Source organism: Enhydra lutris, unplaced genomic scaffold (genome assembly GCF_002288905.1).
Source record: "Enhydra lutris kenyoni isolate GAN:26980312 unplaced genomic scaffold, ASM228890v2 scaffoldscaffold32, whole genome shotgun sequence".
Classification (NCBI taxonomy): domain Eukaryota; kingdom Metazoa; phylum Chordata; class Mammalia; order Carnivora; family Mustelidae; genus Enhydra; species Enhydra lutris.
The window spans coordinates 7,436,256-7,457,568 of NW_019154116.1; the positions used below are offsets into that span (position 1 = coordinate 7,436,256).

A 21,313-nucleotide genomic window follows, 5' to 3' on the forward strand; every position below is an offset into this window, starting at 1 on the left:
GTCACAGGATAAAGACCCAGCATATCTCAACTGCTATCCGTGCAATTATCGATACAGACACGAACACGTTCTAGGGTAACTGCGAGATTAGTTAATAGACCCCAAGTTGTCTTTCAGGGAAGGGATTTTGAGTTTAGGGTTCTGCATTCCAAATCCTTACTAAACATGTGTTTACTGCATGACCAAAATATTTCAGGGTTTGACTTGGGCACCACAGAAGGATAAAAACAAGTTAATACCAAACACACAGAGAGAAAGAAGAAGAGAGATATGGATGTCTTTGGAGTAGAAATGAGGCACACACTCAGATGATAAGGAGATTCACAACAAGGTATGTATTATACTGAATCCCATGAAATTTCCAATAGTTGACTATTTTTGAACTACAAAAATAGCTACATCATATGCTTTAAGCCAAGGGTCAAGAACTATGGCCTGTGGGCCAAATCTGGCCCCCTGTCTATTTGTGTAAATAAAGTTTTATTGGCACATAGCCACACCCACTCCTTTGCATGCTCCAGTCGCTGCTTTTGTACTGCAACACCACAACCAAGTAGTCAGACCAGGTAGCGCTCAAAACCTAAACACTTGCCATTCGACCCTTTTTAAGAAAACCTTGTCAGCCCTCCGTGTAACTGAGTGTTTACATCCAGCGACCTGCAATGACAGCAGAGGACCAGGATTTCAGGAGCAGGCCAGAGCAGCGCCGTGTGTTCCCTGGGAGTTCAGGCTGGAGCTGGGACTCGAGAAGGAGCTGGATTCTGAGCCGGAAGGTACCAGGATTCTTCAAGCAAGGAAAACAGATAATAATGGCTGTGCTGGCCCTCGGTTCCCACATGCCAGGAGCACCCCCAGGCACTGAGACAACCCAAAATGCCCCCCACCTTGCTTCTAGGCACTGTCTCTGCTGAGACTCCTCAGGGAAGTAGAACAAGAATGAGAAAAGTTTGGGAATGCTTTCAGAGAGGCTGAAATTCCTTGCACAGCAGACTGAGAAACGGTATCTTTTTCCCATGAGCATGAATCCATAGCGGGGTGGGACAACAGTTGACAGAGGCACTGTTTCTCAAAGATTAAGTTCTAGAGATGTGAAATAAGTGAATCTGGAGCAAAAACTGTACTGTTTGGAGTATCTGTCCTTGTGGCCCTTTATAAGGCCACATTGTGGAAAAATAATCACTCTAAAGATTGCAATAATTATAATTTTAAAAATTATGGGGAGCTCCGGAGAATTGGGAACCCCTTTGAGGTTATTAATAACTAAGAAAGTAATCAGAAGTAGCATTTCTTTTCTCATTAGAAGCCACACATTTCATCCAAAATACAACCTCCTATAAAACTTGTATTGTACGCTGAGTTGCAAAGTTTTTGGCACCAAATGCTTCCCAAGCTCATGTAAATACTGAAAGGATGGGGAAATGCTTGCCTGAGCCGGGAGAGTCCTCCTCTTCCCCACGCACATCAATTAACTAAAAGCACACAAAACACTAGGATAATAAACATTTAAGTTCAGGGTGAAGCTAGAAGGCCAAGTGGGATGTGGGTGTATAAACCAAGAGGTAAACAGATATTTTTGCGTGTTTATGTATCCGAGATTAAGTCTATCTCAGACCCCATTTAGGAGGGCTGTCCCAGGATAATACAGTTCACTGATTTTCTCAAAACTAATTCCTAACATATACAGGTGTCTTTAATTATGCACACCAGCTGTCCATCACCCAATAAAGACGTCAGCTTGTGCACCAGGAACGTCTAGCCTAGAGACTCCTGATTTTCTAATGGAAACACTGTCAGCCTTTGGTCAAGTCCAGAGGCAATGTGTTCCCAGAGAGCCATCTGTGATGGAAGGTCTGGAAGCCCTGGGGCAGCCCAACTTTAAGCTGCAAGTTGTCACCCAGTCCTACCTGGTCCCTCCTCGCTGGTGGTCGGCAACGCACAGCAATCCGGTGGCCAGGATTCTGGTCCAATTTCAGCACAAGATCAAGTTTCCAGCCACACGGTCTGCTTCACCCCTGCTGAGCTGTATATGACTTAGGTGACCCCCAAATAACGTACAACAACTGATCAGAGAAGGCCGTGACTTCAACGAGACGAGGCATCCATCTCGAACGTTCTCTGCCGGCATTAGAAAACATAATGGAGTTCTTAACTGCTCACACTCGTCCCCTTGCTGGCAGGAGCAGCTGTCACAGAACCAACCGAAAAAGGATGTCAAGGCCATCATTCCAGGGATGGGGTGGGCAGGGCTCTGAGGGACTCAGGCCACCCTCCACGTGGGTATCAGAACAAAGAGAGGATTGATAATGGGGAGGGAAACAGAAGCCCTGAGTCCACTCAGCTACCAGCTCCAAGCCTCCTGGGCTGAACGGAGGGAGCATTTTTCCAGTTCTGAGAGCTGTGGGAGGCGGTGTAGAGGGTTCCCCTGGCAGGTATGGAGGCCATGGTGGAAGGACGCATGGGGCCAGCAATGCACACTCCTCAGGGTACCAGCCCTCCTTCAACCCCTTCAAGGCTCTCATAGGAGGAAGCCATCCAGAAGCAGAAGGCCGGCAAGCCCAGGATGCCGTTCACGCAGCTGAACCTCCCAAGCCTGGAAAAAGCTCCAGAAAGGATCTACAGGGGAAAGCAGAAGATACCCAGCACAAACAGACCAGAAATCGACCAACCATGGGTTTCTTTGTTTGTTTGTTTTACTTTTTCCTAACATCAAGAGAGATTTGCTTTTTTGCAAAGTCAAGCAATAATTCCCATCCCTGTCTTTATTTTTGGCAAATTCCTTTTTCTTCCCACCTCCCTCCCACGGCTCTGTGGGCATTCCTGTGCAGGTGGCCTACCAGGGGAGCTGATCCAAGTGTATCCTGCAACGTGCTTTTTGGGTAGAGGAAGACGTTAACCCACAGCTGGGCTTGTCAAGAGAATTTCTATTCTCAACACGGATACTTGCCAACACTACAGGATGCTCACAATGGAGCAAGAAATTCACATGCATTCAGGCTGGCATCGTGTCAGGACACCTACCAGGCAGGAACTCCTCTTTCCGACTTGAGGAGAGGGGCCCACAGAGACTGAGACGTTCCTCAAATTCTCGCAGAACTGAGCTCCAAATCCGGCCTCTCCAATCCCAAATCTACTCTGGTAACCAGTACATTCATGCTGCCTCCTAACCATATTGAAAAGATCTACAGGACTTTGATATTTAAGGATATCCTGCAACTAATCTTCATCGTGGCGTTTAAAAAAATCCATTTTTAATGAAAAAAAAAGAGCATTCATTTTGTAATTTGCAAGTCTGCGGCACCCATGTGATGTCTTCTAAATCCTGTCGTTCTAGAAGTGACGTCAAGTCTGATTGACCTTAGTGAGTGATTACACATTTATTTTGTCGGTTCCTAGACTCTGAACATGAGGAATGATGTGGCAGATCGTACTTTTCCACAGATGGCCTCCACACACTATCCCCTCCCACATGTTTTTCTGCACCATGCCTTGGCACTGGCCCAGCCCTACACACTCGATTTCTCTTACCCAGGAATCTGGGCAAAGCCCGAGGGCCACTGTGACCAACAGAATACAGTGCCAGTGCTGGGCACGGCCTTAGATGGCCTGGAAGCTTGTGTTTCCTGCCTCTTGAAGCCCATGTCTTCAACTAAGGGAGGGAGGCCACACGGAGGGACCCTCTGGTGCCAGACGTGTGACGGAATCCATCTTGAACATCCAGCCCTGGGAAGCCTCTGAGGAGGAGGGCCCCAGCAATGCGACAGCCACCGCATGAGCGGCCCCCAAGGAGAACCACCCGGCTGAGCCCAGCCCCCCGGAAGACTGAGGAGGAGAGTAACAGATGAATGTCCTTGACCACGAAGGTATGGGATAACATGCCGCATAGCCATAGATCAGGGAAACAAACAAATGCAACCATGTAATTTACAGATGCATGGGTCTGAACAGATTTTTTGTTGATAACTATAGTACAGGACTAGAAATATATTTTCTCTTCCTTACGACTTTCTTAGCAACATTTTCTTCCCCCTAGCTTACTTCCTTGTAAGAATATGGCATATAATGCATACAACACACAAAATGTGTTAGACAACTGTCCACGTTATTGGCAAAGCTTCTGGTCAACAGTAGGCCCTTAGCAGTCAAGTTTGGGAGACTCAGAAATGATATGCAGATTTCAGCTGTGGATCACTACCCCTGAAGCCTTGTTCAAAGGCTTACTATATTTACCTTTAAGAGGAGAGTAAGGGTACGCGGGCCCTAGAAACAAGAGCTACATTATTTGTATTATATTCCCAGGTACTAAAATGTATATTTGTATTATATTCCCAGGTACTAAAACAATTTAACCTGGAAGCCAGGCACCTACAGATTTCAGGACGACCCAGATCGAAAGGTCTAGAGATCTAGGTAGGGCTCTGTGCTCAGGCAGTTCTCACCATATGATGATTGTACCTACACGTCTTCATTCTTCCGGAAATCTCGAGAAAGAAGCAGAAGGGCAGCCTGCATTTTGAGCCTGTCGGAGCACAGTCTCCAGGAGGCTCTGGCTCATCCAAGTCTTCCCCCAGTTCTAAAAGTGCAAACCAGCTGTCAGCTAAGGAACCACCTAAGGACGGCAGCCAGGCCTTGGGTGAGAAGAGCGCCTGCCTCCAGGTGCCAGCCCTGCTCTCACTGCTTCCACCCCACGTTACTCAAACGCAAGTGCCCACAACCTTCTCGCTGGCAGCCGGGCCTGTCATCCCCTCTCTGAGAGGTCAGGATACCACTTGGCGCTGGTGAGGCAGCCTGCCTCTGCCTGGCAGCTGAGAGCTCCCCCCTCCCCTCCCCTGTCTGCTCCTCCCACCAGCTTCAGGGTATAGGGCTGTGGCCTTCCTTTCATGCTAAGCTACTGAACCGAAATTACCACTAATAAACTTCAATTAAAACAAAATAAAACATGCAAGCTCTTTATGCCGGGAAAATCTCAGACAGTGACCCGCAGGCCTCTGCCAACATCATTAAACCATCTATTGAACTGGAGCCAGCCTTTTTTTTTTTTTTTTAATTATAAACTAGTAGCGTGCTTTCAAACACTGCCCGCCGTCTATTTCAACCTTTATCAAATGGCATGGGTGTATTTGAAAACAACTACGAAGTTAGCCTCCAATTATCATTCACTCGGTTTAAAGCTCTTCAGCAAGAAGGGGAGGTGGAGATGGAGAAATAGTTCAGTCAGGCGGCTGGAGGTATTGCTAAGACCTCCTTCTGCTCCTTCAGTCCCCAGATTCTCGCTGCTCTTGGTCTCCCTTGGCTCATCTGGAACTGGGGGCTTCAGAGTAGTTTTCTGGAACTCAAGCACCATGAGAGCCAAAGGGTGTCAAGTTCAAACAGACTCAGTAGAGTGTCGATGTGGCCAGTGGCCTTTGCAACCCTAGAGAGACAGTAGCTGTAGCTCCTCCCAAGTGAGGGACACAGGCAGGCCCGGAGGGCAGCGCTGCTCAAGCGCTCTGGTGACAGGAAGTGCGCATGCGCAGCGGGGATCGGCTGGGGCGCGGAGGTTCCGCAGGAGCCGCTGGGCCGCAGCCTTGTTCCAGCGCCAACTCTCCCGTCCACATCCCAAGCCTCTTCCATTTCAGGAAAGGCTGATTTTCTCTGCCTGACTGCAAAGTGCATTAAACACCGGGAAAGGCAGTCCTGCAGTGCTGGTGAATCGTGAGACTTTGTCCCGGAAACCAATGGGAAACGCACCGCAGGTTTGCGGCCCTGCGAGAGGCTGAGCTGGTCAAACGGGAGTCTCGGCGTCCAGCTCCCCGACGATCCCAAGGGGGTGACCATGAACTTCTCAAAGATCCTGAAAACAAGTCCATGAACACCTGGAGCCTTACTTAGCTCACAGCTTCCGATTTTCTGCCAATAGAGAAGGACATCAGAAGACCCCACCCCACCGCCCACCCCGCATCCGCTGCCGATGCTCCGACAGGGCAGCTGGGCGTCCTGGGCAGAGGGGACCTACGTGGGACCAGGCCGCCAGGGCATGCAGCTGCCAGACCTCCAGGCTCCCGGAGTCCCGGGAAGTGAGGAAGCGGAGCGGGGCATGGGGACAAGAGCACTGCTCCAGTCGAGCCCGCACGGGACTCTTGCACCTGCCATTTCTGGTCGTCCTGGGGCGGGGTTCTAGACAATCCCCGGTGTCTGTTCAGTTCTTGAAAACGCGCACCAAGAGGGCAGAAATTCTGTCCTGTACACACCGTATTCCCAAGGCAGGGCCTGGGCTCTGACACAAAGGAAATTTCTGGTCAATGCTTTTTAGTTAACCAAATACTACCTTTCATCCTTGGGCGCCTCTGCACTAGAGTAAAAATAAATAGCCCACATTGTAATTAGGGGCCCCTGCCTACACCCTTCTCTAAGAAGATAATAGGTCACCATCCCTCTATGAGGGTTTAGAAAAGGCCTTACCTGGAGGCAAATACTGGACAGGTTCACTATCTTCCAAATTCTAGAATTCTATGGAATGGTTCCATCAATCAGGAGGCCCTCAACTTTCAACAGACAGGATGTAATTCAACCAAATGTACTACCTTCCTTCGAATCAAACCAACCTCCGTCTCCCATGTCAATTTGAATTAAGGTCATAGGAAAGAGGGGCTCTTGATTTAAGCTTGGAGCCTGCTTAAGATTCTCTATCCCTCTCTCTACCTCTCCCCCACCCTTCCTCCCACTCTCCCCCACAAACACCCACACTCTCTCTCTTAATTAAAAAAAAAAAAAAGACAACAGAAAAGTTTTGTCAGAATAAAACTATTAAAAATTGGCCCATCCTCTTGTAAACTACAGATTACAAGCAAACAACAATAAAAACAACAAAACCTTAAGGAAAAACAGTCATCAGCGATCACTGCCAAGGACAACAGTACGTTGCATATATATTTAATAATGAAGTGTTTCTCTAGACATGGGAAATGGAAATATAATTCTTTCAAAACAAATTGGGCATTGGGCTCTCACATGATTGGGGTCAACATGAGTTGGGAGATCTTTTCAGGAGGGTAACTGTCGCTTTCCTTTTTTCCATAGATGAAAGACCATTGCAATAAGTAAGCTTTTCCTGCCCTAGGGGTTGTCCTTTGACCTTCTTTTCATGTAAACAAAACAGAAAGGGGGGGGGGGCAGCATCTCAGCTGTTGACCTTTATGCCCCTACCAATAAAATTAAAATACCCCCATTAAGTTTTTAACTGTCCTCATCACCAAGAATCTGTCATCTTTCCAACAGCCTGAACTGTGGCCAATTTTATTCAGCACCCACTTCGCCCAGCTTCTGATCCCTTTGTTCACAGTGAGTGGTTATCCTTTTGTTTTCTCCAAAGAATGATGCATTGTTGGACCAAAGCGATCAATCCTCCTGCCAGATTCATGTTGACAATGCAAAGATGTTGAGCAGGCTGGTTGTCTGAGCCCTTGACACTATGCTGTCCAAGATCCCATGACTAATTTTGGATCACTGGAAATCGGCCACCATAGGATACATTTGAACGTGCTAAAAAGAGCCCAGCTACCCCTCCAAACATTTCAACATACTGTGGCAGCAACAGAAACGTGCTTCTAGTTTCAAAGCTGTCTGACTCCCCTGGAATGCAGTAAAGGAATAGAAGTTCAAGATTTGAGATTTTTGAGATCATCTATAAGATATTTTAAATAGATTTTTCACTTTAGAACTCACAGTTAAATAATTTAAAAAGAAAGATTATTAATATAGAACTGAATGTCTTTGCTCTAAGTATAAGCAAACAATGTTGTATATTGTAGATCAATAGAAAATAATTGATACTATTTTCAGAATACTCCCTGGGCCTCCACTCCACTTAAATGTGGAACATTTAATTAAGTAAATCCAATTAATCATCTGGAAGCCCATGTGAGAAAAGAAAACAGTTAACAACCTCCCAATTGCTCAGAAAGCAAAGCATTTCAAACATGTTACATTTCACACAATCCCTGCATACTCTAATTATGTCTTTATATGAATTCCTTTAGCTTTCTCCCAATCCTTAAAAGTCTAATGCCGAACTCTTTGATAGAAATACACCTACAAAATTTTTCTTCCCACACGTAGGAAGGACACACGACTTGGACCTGGCTGGCACGGATGGCCCCCTTCACCGGGGGCTTTGTAAATATCTGACACAAGCTGTCACACATGGGTGACATCCATCTACCCATGAACTATAACATTATCTGGCAAAATGGTTAATAGGCAGAAACCAACATCAGCACCAAGAGCTAGGTTTAAAAAAAGACACAGTAGCCCTTACCTAAAGAGGAACAAAGTAAACAGAAGCATTCTTATACACTTTGAAACCAGCAGCCTTCCCAAAGGTGCTTTTGGTTTGTTTTCCTAAATTTACCCCTGCAGGCTTAACTGAACCAGGTGCTCAGTCAAAAGTGCAATTAAAGAACCCCTAAAGACCGTTTGGCCCTGAGGGCCCCCTTATCTGTCCCCAGCGTGAGCCATCCACTATCTGCACTCTTTGTCCAGCCCTCTTGATAACCAGGTTGCCAAGCCTCTAATCATGGTCCTATTCTTCCCGCTTATCACTCCTTCCCACAACCCTAAGGCTGGAAATCTGAGCTCCATGGCCAGTTCTTTGGGGGAAAGTATACTTTTCATTGAAAAACAAAAACTTAAAACTCCACTGAGAAGCACTTACTTACTACGAAGTGGCCAAACCAAACCAGCATCCAGGTCCATGCACTACCACAAGTCACTAAAGACACTCTTGATCACACACCATCGGGGGGCGAACTCACAGCCATGACTTAGGGGCTCCATCAGTGCCCACTCAAGGGGCGGCCTGGCCAGCGTTCCAGCCCGTGGGAGCCATTGTAGTCCCATGCAAACTGTACCACCGTGCTCCAGGGCTATTCTGTGAATCACAAGTGCACTGACAACCAGAAGGGTCAGGGCTTTTGCAAATGATTGCTGTCTTGGACACAGGAGGAGGACAGAAAACGCCAGTGTGGACTTTATTAAATGGAAGAAAGACTAAATGAAACCAACATTCTCTGGCGCTCAGGGGGACGTCTCCATTATTCAGGGTGATAGTTTCCTTTCTCTGCCCCTCCTTCATGTTGACCCCCAAACCAACCCACCAATGGAGCTGGGCGCTCCGAAACAGGAAGATGACACTATGTAGCATCATGAAAGCCAGCTGGCGCCATCCTGAGCTTCTCTAATCTACCATCCCAGGCTTAAGAAGTCTTAAGTCCCTTAAGAGAGAAAAGAGAAAAGTCATTGACCGCCCAAATAAATAAATAAATAAATAAAACACCTGGGATTTTCTGAAAGATTATCAAGAAACTCAAGGTCACAAAGATCAAATGAAAAATGTTTATCTGAACTTCTCTATCCCAAACTCACCCCAAAGCCTGCACTACTCCGCTCTAGCAACCAAAAGAAATACATAAAATACAATCCTAAATTGTGTTTGAGTCTGCAGGGTGTGATTTTTTTTTTGTTATAATTTGCACTAAGGAAAAAAAAAAGTCCCTTTAAATACTATGTAGATACTGGGAAACAGACCACTTCTTCCCAATTAAAAATCCATGGCACACGACTCTGTGTAGCCCCTTCCCCATTCCTGTAAAGTCCGTCCGCTCCTTAGCCATGGTCCAAGTTCCAAGTATTGATTTCCTTGTGCCTACCTCAATAAACAATTAATTCATCAGTGGATACTCTTAAAAATTATCTTCAAGGTATTTTAACTGACAGGGTATCTGACTACTATGAAGACTGGGCTTCCCCTCTACGGTCCTGTGGTTTGTATCCTTAGTGACTGAAGTCCAAGCACTTACATTGACTCCAGGCATTTCCAGAGAAGTGAACTTAGTGCACAGACTCTCCAGTCAGGACTGAGCGAGGACGGGGACTTGAGGAAGGCCCTTTGGCTGATATCACCCCTGGGGCATGTCCCATCAGATCCCCACTGTGAATCCTTCACAGGCTTTCCTGGGCACCAAGATAAACCTCAAGGAGATGGAAAGCCAGCAGGTGGGCCTGGAGAAATTGTTCAAAGTTAAATAACATTTGCGGGTGTAAGCTTTCAAGTGAGTGACTCTTTGCAATTCTTACTTGCCGGCTTGCAGTTTTCTGAATGATTTCTTTTCACAAGCTGGTGATAGGACCTAGGAATTCCATCACTGCTGGCAGAGGGAGAGTAAATTTGGCTTCAGGCCTAACTTTGGAGTCTGCTTGGAAGGCGCAGACAGCCGAGAATCACTGCCTGGGCCTGCAGAGCTCTCTGCACAGGGCTCCCCTCCCCCTACCGCCTGTCTCCACCGCCAGCCCCACCTCCTGACCGCTGCACAATTTACATCCAAGGGGAGTATTTTTTACTTATAGCAAATTGGAGGAAAACACAAATTTAAGATGTGCATTGTAAAAAAAGGGGGGGGGCGCGGGTGGGTAGTGTAGGAAGTACTTTAACTCAAAGTACCTGGGTTTGAGTTACCTGCTGAGCACCACCTTGGTGGTCTGACCAGTGGCCAAGGGAGTGGGAGGGATTCAAAGGTGGAGAGTGGGAGGGCCTGAGAACAGAGCTCCAAGGCTTCAGATCCCTTCTATCCTGACTGTGACCCAGGGAGAGAGGGGTTCCTACTGTCTTGGAGCAAATGCTTCTCCCTCTCTACAGTTATCTGATAAGCAGAAGCAAGTTTTCCCCAGCTCGAGAGCACCATGAAATGTGGAGCAAATGATGGAACGTAACTTAACAACCTTCCTGGGACACTCGTAACTGACCTAGATGAGATCCGATCTCTGAGAGCCAATTCGGAACCCTACAGGAACAAGATTCTGGGGGAGAGAACATGTCTGTCGTGGTCAGCTGACATCGACAGTAATTCTGAAACCCCTCAGCTAAGAGTCAGGTAGTGAAGACGCCTGACAGCACCAGACCCAGGGCAAAACCCAGCAAAGTGCTTTCATGTGGGGGGAGGGCACAGAAAAGGAAGGGAAGGGAAAGAGAGTGAGCTGGGTCCTGTTAGAAACAGTAGGGTCAATCAGAGGGCGTTATGAGCTCAGCTTCGCTCCAAACTTTCTGGGGAAGGAGAAATATAATAATTAAAAGCCTGCTGGATTAGCAGAGAATTGAAAAAGCCATAGAAGGACATTTGAGGAGCAGCTCTGTTGGAACCGGGAGGAAATCAGAGTTCAACACTCTCCTTCCCACCCTGAGCATCTGGGCACTGGACCCCCGCTCTGAAAACATGACCTTTCTTTTATACATACAGCCCAGAAATCTCAAACTTAAATAATGGAACTGCCTATCTTTGCCTCCTAGATCAGACTTTAAAGGCATTCTCCTTCGCTGACAGGTTAGCGAAGATCCCCCAGTTTGAAACCTCAGAGCACTGACAGGATGTAAGGTAAGGAGGAGTCAGCAGATAGAAGGGACGGCAGAGCCCCAGGCTGTAGAGTGAACATTCCAGGTTCTTCCCTGTGCTCCCTGCTGCCTGAGTAAAGTTAGGATCCTATAGATTTTAGTGTCCAAAATCAATATTTGATGTTACCATTTGGATGCTTTCCAGAAAAAGAAATGGTTTAGGAAAAAAAGTAAAAAAGCATCCAAAGTGAAGGTCTAATACACTTTCCCCATTGAGGGCAATGTCTTCATGCCATTCTCTATGTAACACTCCATATTACTCTCGTTATGATTCCCCCTCCCCCAGCTATCAGATCCAACACAAATCAACAGTTATTCTAAAGGAGGTCTTAAAACAGGAGAACAGCACATCGTTTCTTATCCCTCATGTTTCAAAACTAAATATCCTAGCAACATGGAAATTGCTCTAATCATGTACACAGTCAATCTGTTGAAGAGAATGCTTAACTAGTTGTCCTTGAAATCCGGAGAATATTAGCTCATTGAAAATGATAGAAAACAACTGCTAAAAAGTACCCATCTAAACAGTATGTTATTGACCAATGAAAACCATCAAAAGTGACATCAAAAATAAAAATGTCTAAAAATAAAAATAAAAATGTCACCCACCCCTTTGCCCTCCAACAAGCATTAGGAAATACTAAAGCAATTGCAAAAATTATCCCTTGTCACTCACCAAGGGTGAGTCACAAATTAGGGCTGGTAATAGAAAAACATGGTCATTTTATAAATATTACTCTTAATTTGCATCTAAGTTAGGCTGCCAGTTTGGGAGCAGGCAGATTCAGAATACCCCAATCAGAAATTACATCGGTACGAGGTCAAGAAAGCTCTTGCACTAGGATCCGAACCTTCCATCAATTTCAGCTTCAGCATACAACTACAAGAACTGAAGAAATTAGACGTTGTTGGAAAATGCTTGCCCAAAAACATCACAGGGCTGGATAAAAATACTTTATTACTACACAGAGAGAGGCATACGAGCTCTGGAGGCTGGTGAGTCCCAGCCAGCTCCCAAAAGCCATACTGGGTCTATCTGGACCTCGGACAGTCGGTGCCAAACTAAACACTCCCGCGGAAAGTCACCATGTGGACACCAACTGGTGTGGGGAGAGCAAGGTGCCCGAGAAAGAGCTGAGGACGCCCCACAGCGGGAGGCAGAGAGGATGTCGATGCACTCGGCAGATGGAAGTCGGAATGAACAAGAAGGGAGAGCTGAAGACACACTTCTACCCAGAGACAACACTCAAAGAGCAAGGAAATTACAGGCAATTCACATGGATCTCTACGCATCACCTAATTTCAGGTCCTGCTTTAGCTGCAGGACTTGTCAGAGCTGCATAGAAAGAGCTAGAAGTGATTCTATGACTCTTCTGCTAAAAGAGGGGAAAAACAACCACCACCACACTCTCCTTTAAGTACTCAGGCCCTCCCTGTGCATTTAAAAACCTGTGTTCTGCCACTGGATCTGGCTGTTGGATGTCACCCGCCTCACCCGCGGAAGTAAATGCCCTATGAAGAAAATGTACAAGGACGCAGAAGCAGGCGTCATGAGATTTTCCCCGGTCACAGAAAAGCAGCGCTGTCTGACCAGCAGAGCAATACGCTGGGAGTTCAGACCCTGCAGCTCTGATGAGACCCGGAGATTCTATGTTTTGAAAAATGCCCCCCACCCACCCCGCCGACCGCCCAGAGCCTGCAACCTAACAAAACTGGCAGAAGGGAAGTCTCGCAGGTGCACGAAACAGTGACCAGCTAGGCTGGCTGGTCAGTTTAATCAAGTGATTTCATTCAGTTCCGTGCCCTTATTTGCAAAACAACCTGGCTTTGCTCATTTTCATAAAAGATCACGGTTCCGAGTTCAGCCCCCAGGAAGCGAACCTGAGCACCCTACGGCCCCAGCACTCGCCTTTGTGAATATCACAGAAACCGGAATATAATTTCCACTTCACGGCGGGATCTGTTTGGGCCACTGGCCATGCACGGTGCTCTCGCTGCAGAGATTATGTCCCAGATTCCTTTTCTTTTTAAAACAACTTTATTGAGGTACAAGTTATATACCATAAAATTTACTCCTTGTAAGCATACAATCCAGTGATTTTTAGTAAAGGTACAGAATTGCAGGAGTCTCTCCACAATCCTGTTTGAGAACATTCCCATCATCCCAGAGAGACCTGCCCCGTCCACTGTCAGTCCCTCCCAAATCCCCAGCCCCAGGCAACCACTAACCTGCATTCTGTATTTACAGGCTTGCATTTTCTAGATTTTCCATTTGATAGGTAGTCTTCTGTGACCGGCTTCTTTCACTAAGCATACGTTCTGCAGCACAGATCAAGAATTCATTCATTTTCTTGCTGAATACTCGTCCGTTGTGGGACTGTCTCACATTCTGCTCATCCCCTCATCTGTTTCAGCTTATTAAATCTATAAATTCCACTAAGTGACCAGGCTGATTGGCCTAATCTCAGAAATAAGATAAGAAAGGCTACCACAGTCTCTAAAATACTCTGGAATTTCTAAAATCTCGGTAAACGGGAGAAACTCTGTCATGAGGATACGGCACATTTCCTGGAATTTTTTTGTATGTGGTGCTATTTTAAGTGAGTAAACAACATCCTTGAATTCCCATGTTTTACATTTTAATATATGTCTTAAAGCACATTAAGTGTTTGGGGCGCCTGGGTGGCTCAGTCGGTTAAACATCTGACTCTTGGTTTTGGCTCCGGTCATGGATCTCAGCATTCTGAGATCAAGCCCCAGGTGGCGCTCCAATCTTGACACAGAGTCTGCTTCTCTTCCTCTCCCTCCGCCACTGCTTATGCACAGGCTCACTTTCTCTCTAATAAATAAATAAATCTTAAGGGGAAAAAAAAAAGACATACATAAAGTGTTTTTATGCTAATTTCCAAGTCAAGCCGCCCAGCCCAGAGTGCACTTCTGCCCCCGCGTGGGACTGCCCAGTGCCCAGGGCAGCTCCCAGGCCCTGCACTTAGGCAGCTACAATGCGACAAGCCCTGACCCCACACACAGTAGGCAGCTAGCCCTGCTGGCTTAGTTCTATCACTCTGTGCGGATTCAAGGACTTGTCCCCTTGACCTGTCCTCTGCGCCCTAACTCAGTTCTGGAGGTGTGTTTTGTGTCATCATTGCTGAGGCTCTAACACCTTAACCCTCTTGCAGAGAACGCCCACCACACTTCCTGTCTCCTCCTCCTCTTTATCTTCTGGAGGATCTGTTTCTGTAAAGTCCCAAAGACCCGACGCAGACGTGGTATTCATACCCAGACCCAGCACTGAGGCTCAGCCATCTCCAAGTTCTCCAGTACGTTGCACCTGCAGACTTTGTACAGGGACCTCAACAGAACCTCTACCAACATCCTGATTAGGAGAGCAGCTCTATGAAACCACGGACTTCTGGCCATCATTCCAAACCGAGTTGCCCTCCAACTTTTATTTATTTATTTATTTATTCATTTGACAGACAGAGATCACAAGTAGGCAGAGAGGCAGGCAGAGAGAGGAGGAAGCAGGCTCCCCGAGGAGCAGAGCCCGATGTGGGGCTCGATCCCAGGACCCTGGGATCATGACCTGAGCGGAAGGCAGAGGCTTTAACCCACTGAGCCACCCAGGCGCACCGCCCTCCAATTTTCTTAAAGTCAAGTCCATAGCTACGGCCCCCAGGAACTTCCACGACAGACGTCTTAGATACAAGCCCTTATTTAGTTCTTACTGCAGGTCCGTGGATATTAACAAAGGCTAACTCCAGTGTCTGCTGAATAAAGGAGGTTTAATATCCAGAGTAATCGTTGTTGCTTTAGGCCACCAGTTACAACGTTGTCAGCTTTAAATTCAGGAGAGTTGCACAGCAGATGGAAATCTCCGTCCTGGAACAGAAATCCTAGACCCCAGTGGTGATGCAAATCGACTGGGTCGCAGGACAGCCAACCGTCGGTGTCCCCGGCCGCCGGAGCCTTCCCCTGGCCGCACGCTCGGCCACCAAGGCCGCTGCGAACGGCTTTCGGGTACCCTCTCCCGCGCAAGCCACATCTCCAGTTTTGCGACAGAAAGGGACGTTCTTCGCGTGGAATGTTTTCTGGAGTCGGTTGGAAGGCATTTCTTCCGGGAAGTTTAAGCCAAGCGCTGGCCGAGCGATGATTTTGCAAACGACTCAACAGAAACCGCTTAGCAGAATTCGGACTACTTTTTTCGACTCGGCTTTTCTTTGCACAGGCCCGTCATAAATCGTTGTCAAACGCTGGGTAAATCTGAACTGATGAAAGAGGCTCTATTTCCTGTGAACAATTTGTCCTTGCTCAGTTCTGATTGTCACTTGCCTAGAACTTGTTTAATTTCACATTTCAGCAAATACAGCATTATTTCTCCAGTAGAGCTGGCTTCTGATACCATCACTCTCCTGGCTATTTATCATACGTATCTGTAATTGAATTACCTATTGCAGTAATACGACCTACTCACAAATGTACATAAAAATGCAACATAAAATAAAACTGTTCCAACATACACTTCCTCATCATCTTACATGAGCCGCAGGATGGCCAATCCCAGAGATACAGCGACAAATAAGGAATGAAAGATGGGAAGATAAGGGATTAGTGGGTTCGTGGCCTTCCAGAAATAAAAGATATTCAGCCCCAGAAGAACGTATTCTCTTCAGAATACAGTGTTTTTCAATATTCATCAGAAACCAATTCAAACACAGGTAGGGAAAAAAGGAGCAAAGAATGGAATGATTTTGTTTTCTTCCAAAACAACAGTACTATGCCAGTATATTTCAAAACTCAGGAAAGGGAACTAAAGTATGTCCATCTTTGCTCTTGTCAGAAAACCATTCATCTTGGAAAAAAAAAAAAAAAAAAAAAGAAGGAGGAGGAGGAGAAGGAAAAGAAAGAGAAAAAGAAGAAGAAGAAAAAGAAAAAGAAAAAAAACAGCAATTCCTTTGAAAACTTTTCTGTTTCTTGAGCCCGCTGTTGGGTTAATCGTAGTGTAAATGTCATAACCCAGGTGAAATGTAACTTGCCTTTGAAGTTGCCGGGCTTCCAAATACTCTGAAATTCAGAGGTAGATCTTAGTTCTGCAACCTTTAGATGGCATAGATTGTATTGTTACTAGTACATTATAATAATTGGCTTACACACTATCTTCTCTTGGATCAAGTTTTCATTTTGGTAGGCTCATAGAGAGTGGAAAATTTATCTATGTATATTCCAGTCCACTCTAACTTTTTTCCTCCTGTCTTGCTGTTAGAAATTGATTTTGTATATCCAGCTAACAAATTCATCAAAGAAATAAGCGATACATTTATCAAGCGTACCAAAAGCTGCCTCTTCAAATTGCTTCTGAATGAGCTACTCGCATCACGTGTTGAATTTCTCATTATGATGCTACCCATTTGTGCAGGGATCAAAGACAGCAGATTGCCCCCTATCTACAGCAGATCACTTCTACAAGGCAGCAAGCAGAGGGATAAAAACCGGTAATTCTCAACAAAACTTCTGCAACTCGATTTTAAAGGGTTGCCGGAAACATATGTGAAAATGTGTTGTCAACAACCGTACACAGAGACAGTACAAACAACTCCAAGCACTTACATATATTCATCTTAGTACTTAAGAAAATAGTTCGCTTTCTCTGTGCAAATCTGCCAACAGATGCAGGTGGACAGAAACGTACAAGGTTGCACGCCACGCACTTTGTGCTTGGGTGTAACTCAATTTGTTAGACACTGTAATTAACATTTTAAAAATTATTTAACACTAAACATAAAAATTTGTCACCTTGGTTTTATAATTATACTGTAAGCAATTTGTCTGAGTAACTATAGCAACAATTTCAGGAGCATTTTTAAATACAACTTTGGTATAATTTTAGAATCAAGAATTATGGAGGATTTTGCGGCGGGATGTAGGACTACTTTTCTCAAACACTGTACCTATACTGCTAAAGAAATGGAGGCCTTGACTCAGACATATTATATACTAATTAATTGTTCTATCTTACAAACTACATGATTTGCAAGGCAATCCTTCTTGCTGGGATTAGTTTCCTATCCTAGCTATTTCTAGAGTTCACGATTACTTGTTTATAAAATGGAATGCCTTTATACCTTTGGCCATTTAGCAAAGTTCTCTTCTCCCCCTCCCCCACTTTGCTGTCTTTTTATTAGAAGCAAAGCCTCCATTTCAGTGATTTTGTAACCAACAAGAAAGACATTTGGAATCACTCAAAATAATGATCAAGTTAATAAAGACTGGGCAGTGGTTCAGTTAAGCAGCTCTCTCTAACATCAGCAGCATTCAACAGTCCCAGGGAGCTGGCGTGCAACAAAGAAAAGTTTTGTGGTTTTAACATTTGTCCCTGAATTAAGAGTGTTAAGTGCCTCTCAAGCAAAATTTCTCACTGCAAAGCCATGCATCGGCCTTCAGAACATTTGTGCACCGTCTAAAGCTTAAGCAAAAGCTTACATCAATGTGCACATATTTCTTATGGCCCCAGAGCCAACAACTTTTAACAGCCACTGCACTGTTTCTGTTTCATTCCATCCAGACATGGTGAAGAAATAATTGTAAAAGGAAGCGGCAGCGAAGAATGCAGGTTTATTTTTACCGGATTCTGCACATCTCAAAAACTTCTGGACAGAGAAAGCTTTACCACCCAGGAGACCAAAGTCTTTGCTCTCAGCAGGGCTCCTGCAGCTGTTCGCCATTAAAACAACCAAATAAGTTAGTGCAATTCGCAAAAGGCATAAAACGATTAGCATCATCCATCTTCTCCCTATTAAGGCAAGTATGCATAAGCTAAAAGCATGTAAAAACAGGTACCAGTTCCTCATCCCTCAGGTCCAAGAGTATGCAAATGACTAGATGACCTTGCAACACAATAGATGAGCGGCGATTTTGTGGCAAAGTTTTTACAAGAAAGAAACTCAAGGGAAAAGAAAATCTGTATTTCAACTGGCCCAAACCATTACATCTTGGACTGCTTTTTTTTTCCCCAAACAAAACTAGAAAATGGTTGGAATAAGGAAAAAAAAATCCTTCTTTCCTTTGGTATAAATACAGGCATAGACAAGAAGAGTTGTTTAAGTGATAACACAATTTAAGGTGTTATCCTCTTGAACTAAAATTGTGAACTGGTCACTCCAAGTAGTGCATCACCCGTTCTTCATTAATAAAACTGGCACGATCAGCAATTAACTTAGCAATCCTAATTAGGTGTTAAAAATCTTCTCTACGTAAAGACTGTTCTTGTCTTTCTGTGTCTACTTAGGAAAGACTAACAGTAAAATAAATAACATATCTGCTGTTTCCAAAGTTGGCCATTATGACGGAGCTCTTCTGCATAAGCTGAGACATATGATTGTTCTTCTTAAAAACAAGGTGCAAAAACCATTTGTAACTCCTCGCATTTTAACTAACGTGCTTCTAAGGAACAAAATCTTGTCAGTATTAATCCTAACTCACATTATTTTTATTATTATTATTATTATTGCTGTTGTTGTTATTTTCTAGTAAATACTCACAAGGAGGAAGACATAGGCATAGACAGGAAGAGTTTGCAGGGACACGTTTGTCTCTGTTAGGAACCTTTATCTAGATGACCTGTGTTTGGCCACCATCTTTCCAGTCCCTTCTCTTAGCAAGGCTGAAAGCTCCCCGTGGTTAACGGATCAGTTCCCCTCCCCTCCACCCCCTGTGAAATCATTGCAAGATCTGCCCGGTCCCGCTGTTTGCTGACTGGGACCCCCACCCACTCACCCAGGACGGAGTAGCTGCTCTCAGCATCCTCTCTCCTGCTCCTAGCGCTCGCTCTCAGCGCCCCCTGCCGGCAATCCCCGGGCCGCCGCTGGCGCAGGAAAGTTAAATCCCAACTCTGAGCCGCGGCACCCAGGTACAAAGCAAGAAAAGGGCGAGGAGGTGAACGCGCTTCCCGCCAAAGCCCTAGGAATCTGGACCCGACTGCGGAGGCTCGGGCACTGGGCGCCGCGGGAAGCGAGTCCACTGCACTTCTCGGGGCAGTTTCCCCGCACATCGCAGCAAGACCGGTTTCCCTCCGGGGCCCAAATGTACCTCCGGCCCCGAAACCCTGATCCAGGGGATGCGAAACCGTGCAGCCGCGTCACACGCCCGCGGAAAGCGACTCGCCGGGTTGCAACCCATCAGGCGGCGCCGAGCCCCAGCATCCCCAGCCTCATCCTCCCTCATTAACCAAAGTGTTTGGCGGAGTTGAGCCCAAGTCCCACTGCCTCCCGGTTTCTCACGCGCCCCGCCAAACCCCTGTAACTCGAACAGGAAAACCTGCCCAGCCGGCGGGGCTGCGAAGCCCAAGCCCTCCGGACCCAGTGCATCGCTCCCGAGTGCGCTCCTGGACGCGCGCCGGGTGCGCGCACAAAGCCCCACTGCGCACCTTCCCGAGGTGTTGGGTGGGGGTCCCGTCTCGTCCACTACCAGATCGCCCACCGCGTCGCTTCCGCTCCTTACCTCGGCACGCTGCGACCCCGGCAAAGACAGGGTCACAAACTTCCAGCCCGTGCACTAGCTCAACTGTGGGTACCCCGCACGGACGGTAGTCCTAATCCTGTACACGCAGCCACCGGCTGTCCCCCGCCCAGCGCCTGCGGATCGACCCTGCCTGAGATTGACACGACCCACCCGCCGACCACTGCCGCCCCCCGGGTCGCGGCCAGCAACGCGGCACGGTCGCGGCTGCGGACACGGCCACGCGGGGACCAGGCGGGGGTCTCTCACCAGGTGCGAGGCGCGCTCCTCATGCGCCTGGGGCCCCGGAGCAGCTCTGAGGGTCCTCTTCAGTGCACCGGCGAGGGAAGTCGGGGCAGCGGCCGCCGTCGCCCCCTGCCACTTCCCCAGAACCACCCACCACTCGCCGCGCTCCGGACTGGGGACGTCGGTGTAAGCGCCAGCCGCACGGTTCCCGGGCGCGCAGCCGGGCCGGGGGTGAGCAGGTTCGCGCCCAGCGGGGGCGACGGACGAGGAAAGCCAAAGTTGAGTGCCCCAGCCAGCTCCAAAAGGGAGCCACGGGTAGGAGAGGGGAGCCCCCGGGAAGGGCCACACGGGCCAGGCCGCCCCCAGTCGAGGGCAGGCGGAGGGTGAGAGCCGCCACCCGGCACGGGCCGCGGCCGGCAGGGGGCTGCGGAGCCCACCCGCGGTGCAAGGACGGAGCGCTGGAGCGGGCGCAGCGAGAGCAGCCGCCGCCGGCGCCGCCTTCCCGGCGAGTAGAGCTGCGCGGGGAGCGCGGGCGGGGAGCGCCCGGCAGGGAGCGCGGGGCCGCTTAGCCCCGCCCCTGCTCCCGCCCCTGCCCCGCCTCCTCCGCCGCGCCTCCTATTCCCCTCCCAGCCCGGGTGAAACCCGAGCGCCCCACCCCGCGCCTGACCTCCCTGGGCCCCGCCCCCGACACTGCCCTTCCCGGGACGGGCCCCCCCTCCCTCGCCCCGGCGGCCCCTGTACCCCAGGACCCCCACTCCTTCTTTAGTGCGAGTGCGCCCGAGCGTTGACTTTCGGGGATTCCCTGTACCCCACCTCGCACAGACCTTTGTGGCTCCCCCGCCCCCCAATTCGGCCGCTCAGACGTGGCTGCTGGCGTGGGGGGGGGGCGGAGCGGGGAGGCGGTGGCGGGTAGGGGGAGGGCGCGGTATAAAGGGCGGGAGGCTGCGCGGGCTGAGACCCGAGACGTGGCGCGCCCACCCTGCCGGCTGCATCTCCAGGTACGTGCGCGTCCCCAGGCGGAACCCGGCCTCTTGGTGGGGGTGGGCAGGGGCCGCCGCGGTCCCCCGGACTCCGCGTTTGTGATTTTGTTCGTTTTGTGTGACATCCACATGAGTGTTCTGAGCTGGAAACTCTGTAAGACCGGGAGAGTTGCTT

General features: G+C 47.9%; 1 protein-coding gene across 1 annotated transcript in view; it reads right to left on the bottom strand.

Annotated features, from left to right (window-relative positions):
* The window catches only part of LOC111153426 (semaphorin 5A), a 463,009-nt gene extending 442,566 nt beyond the window's left edge, over window positions 1-20,443 (bottom strand). Inside the window, exon 1 of the mRNA XM_022512436.1 lies at window positions 20,183-20,443. The gene's annotated coding sequence lies outside the window, so the exon portion shown is untranslated. The remainder of the gene's footprint in view (window positions 1-20,182) is intronic.
* Between the last annotated feature and the right edge of the window lie 870 nt (window positions 20,444-21,313).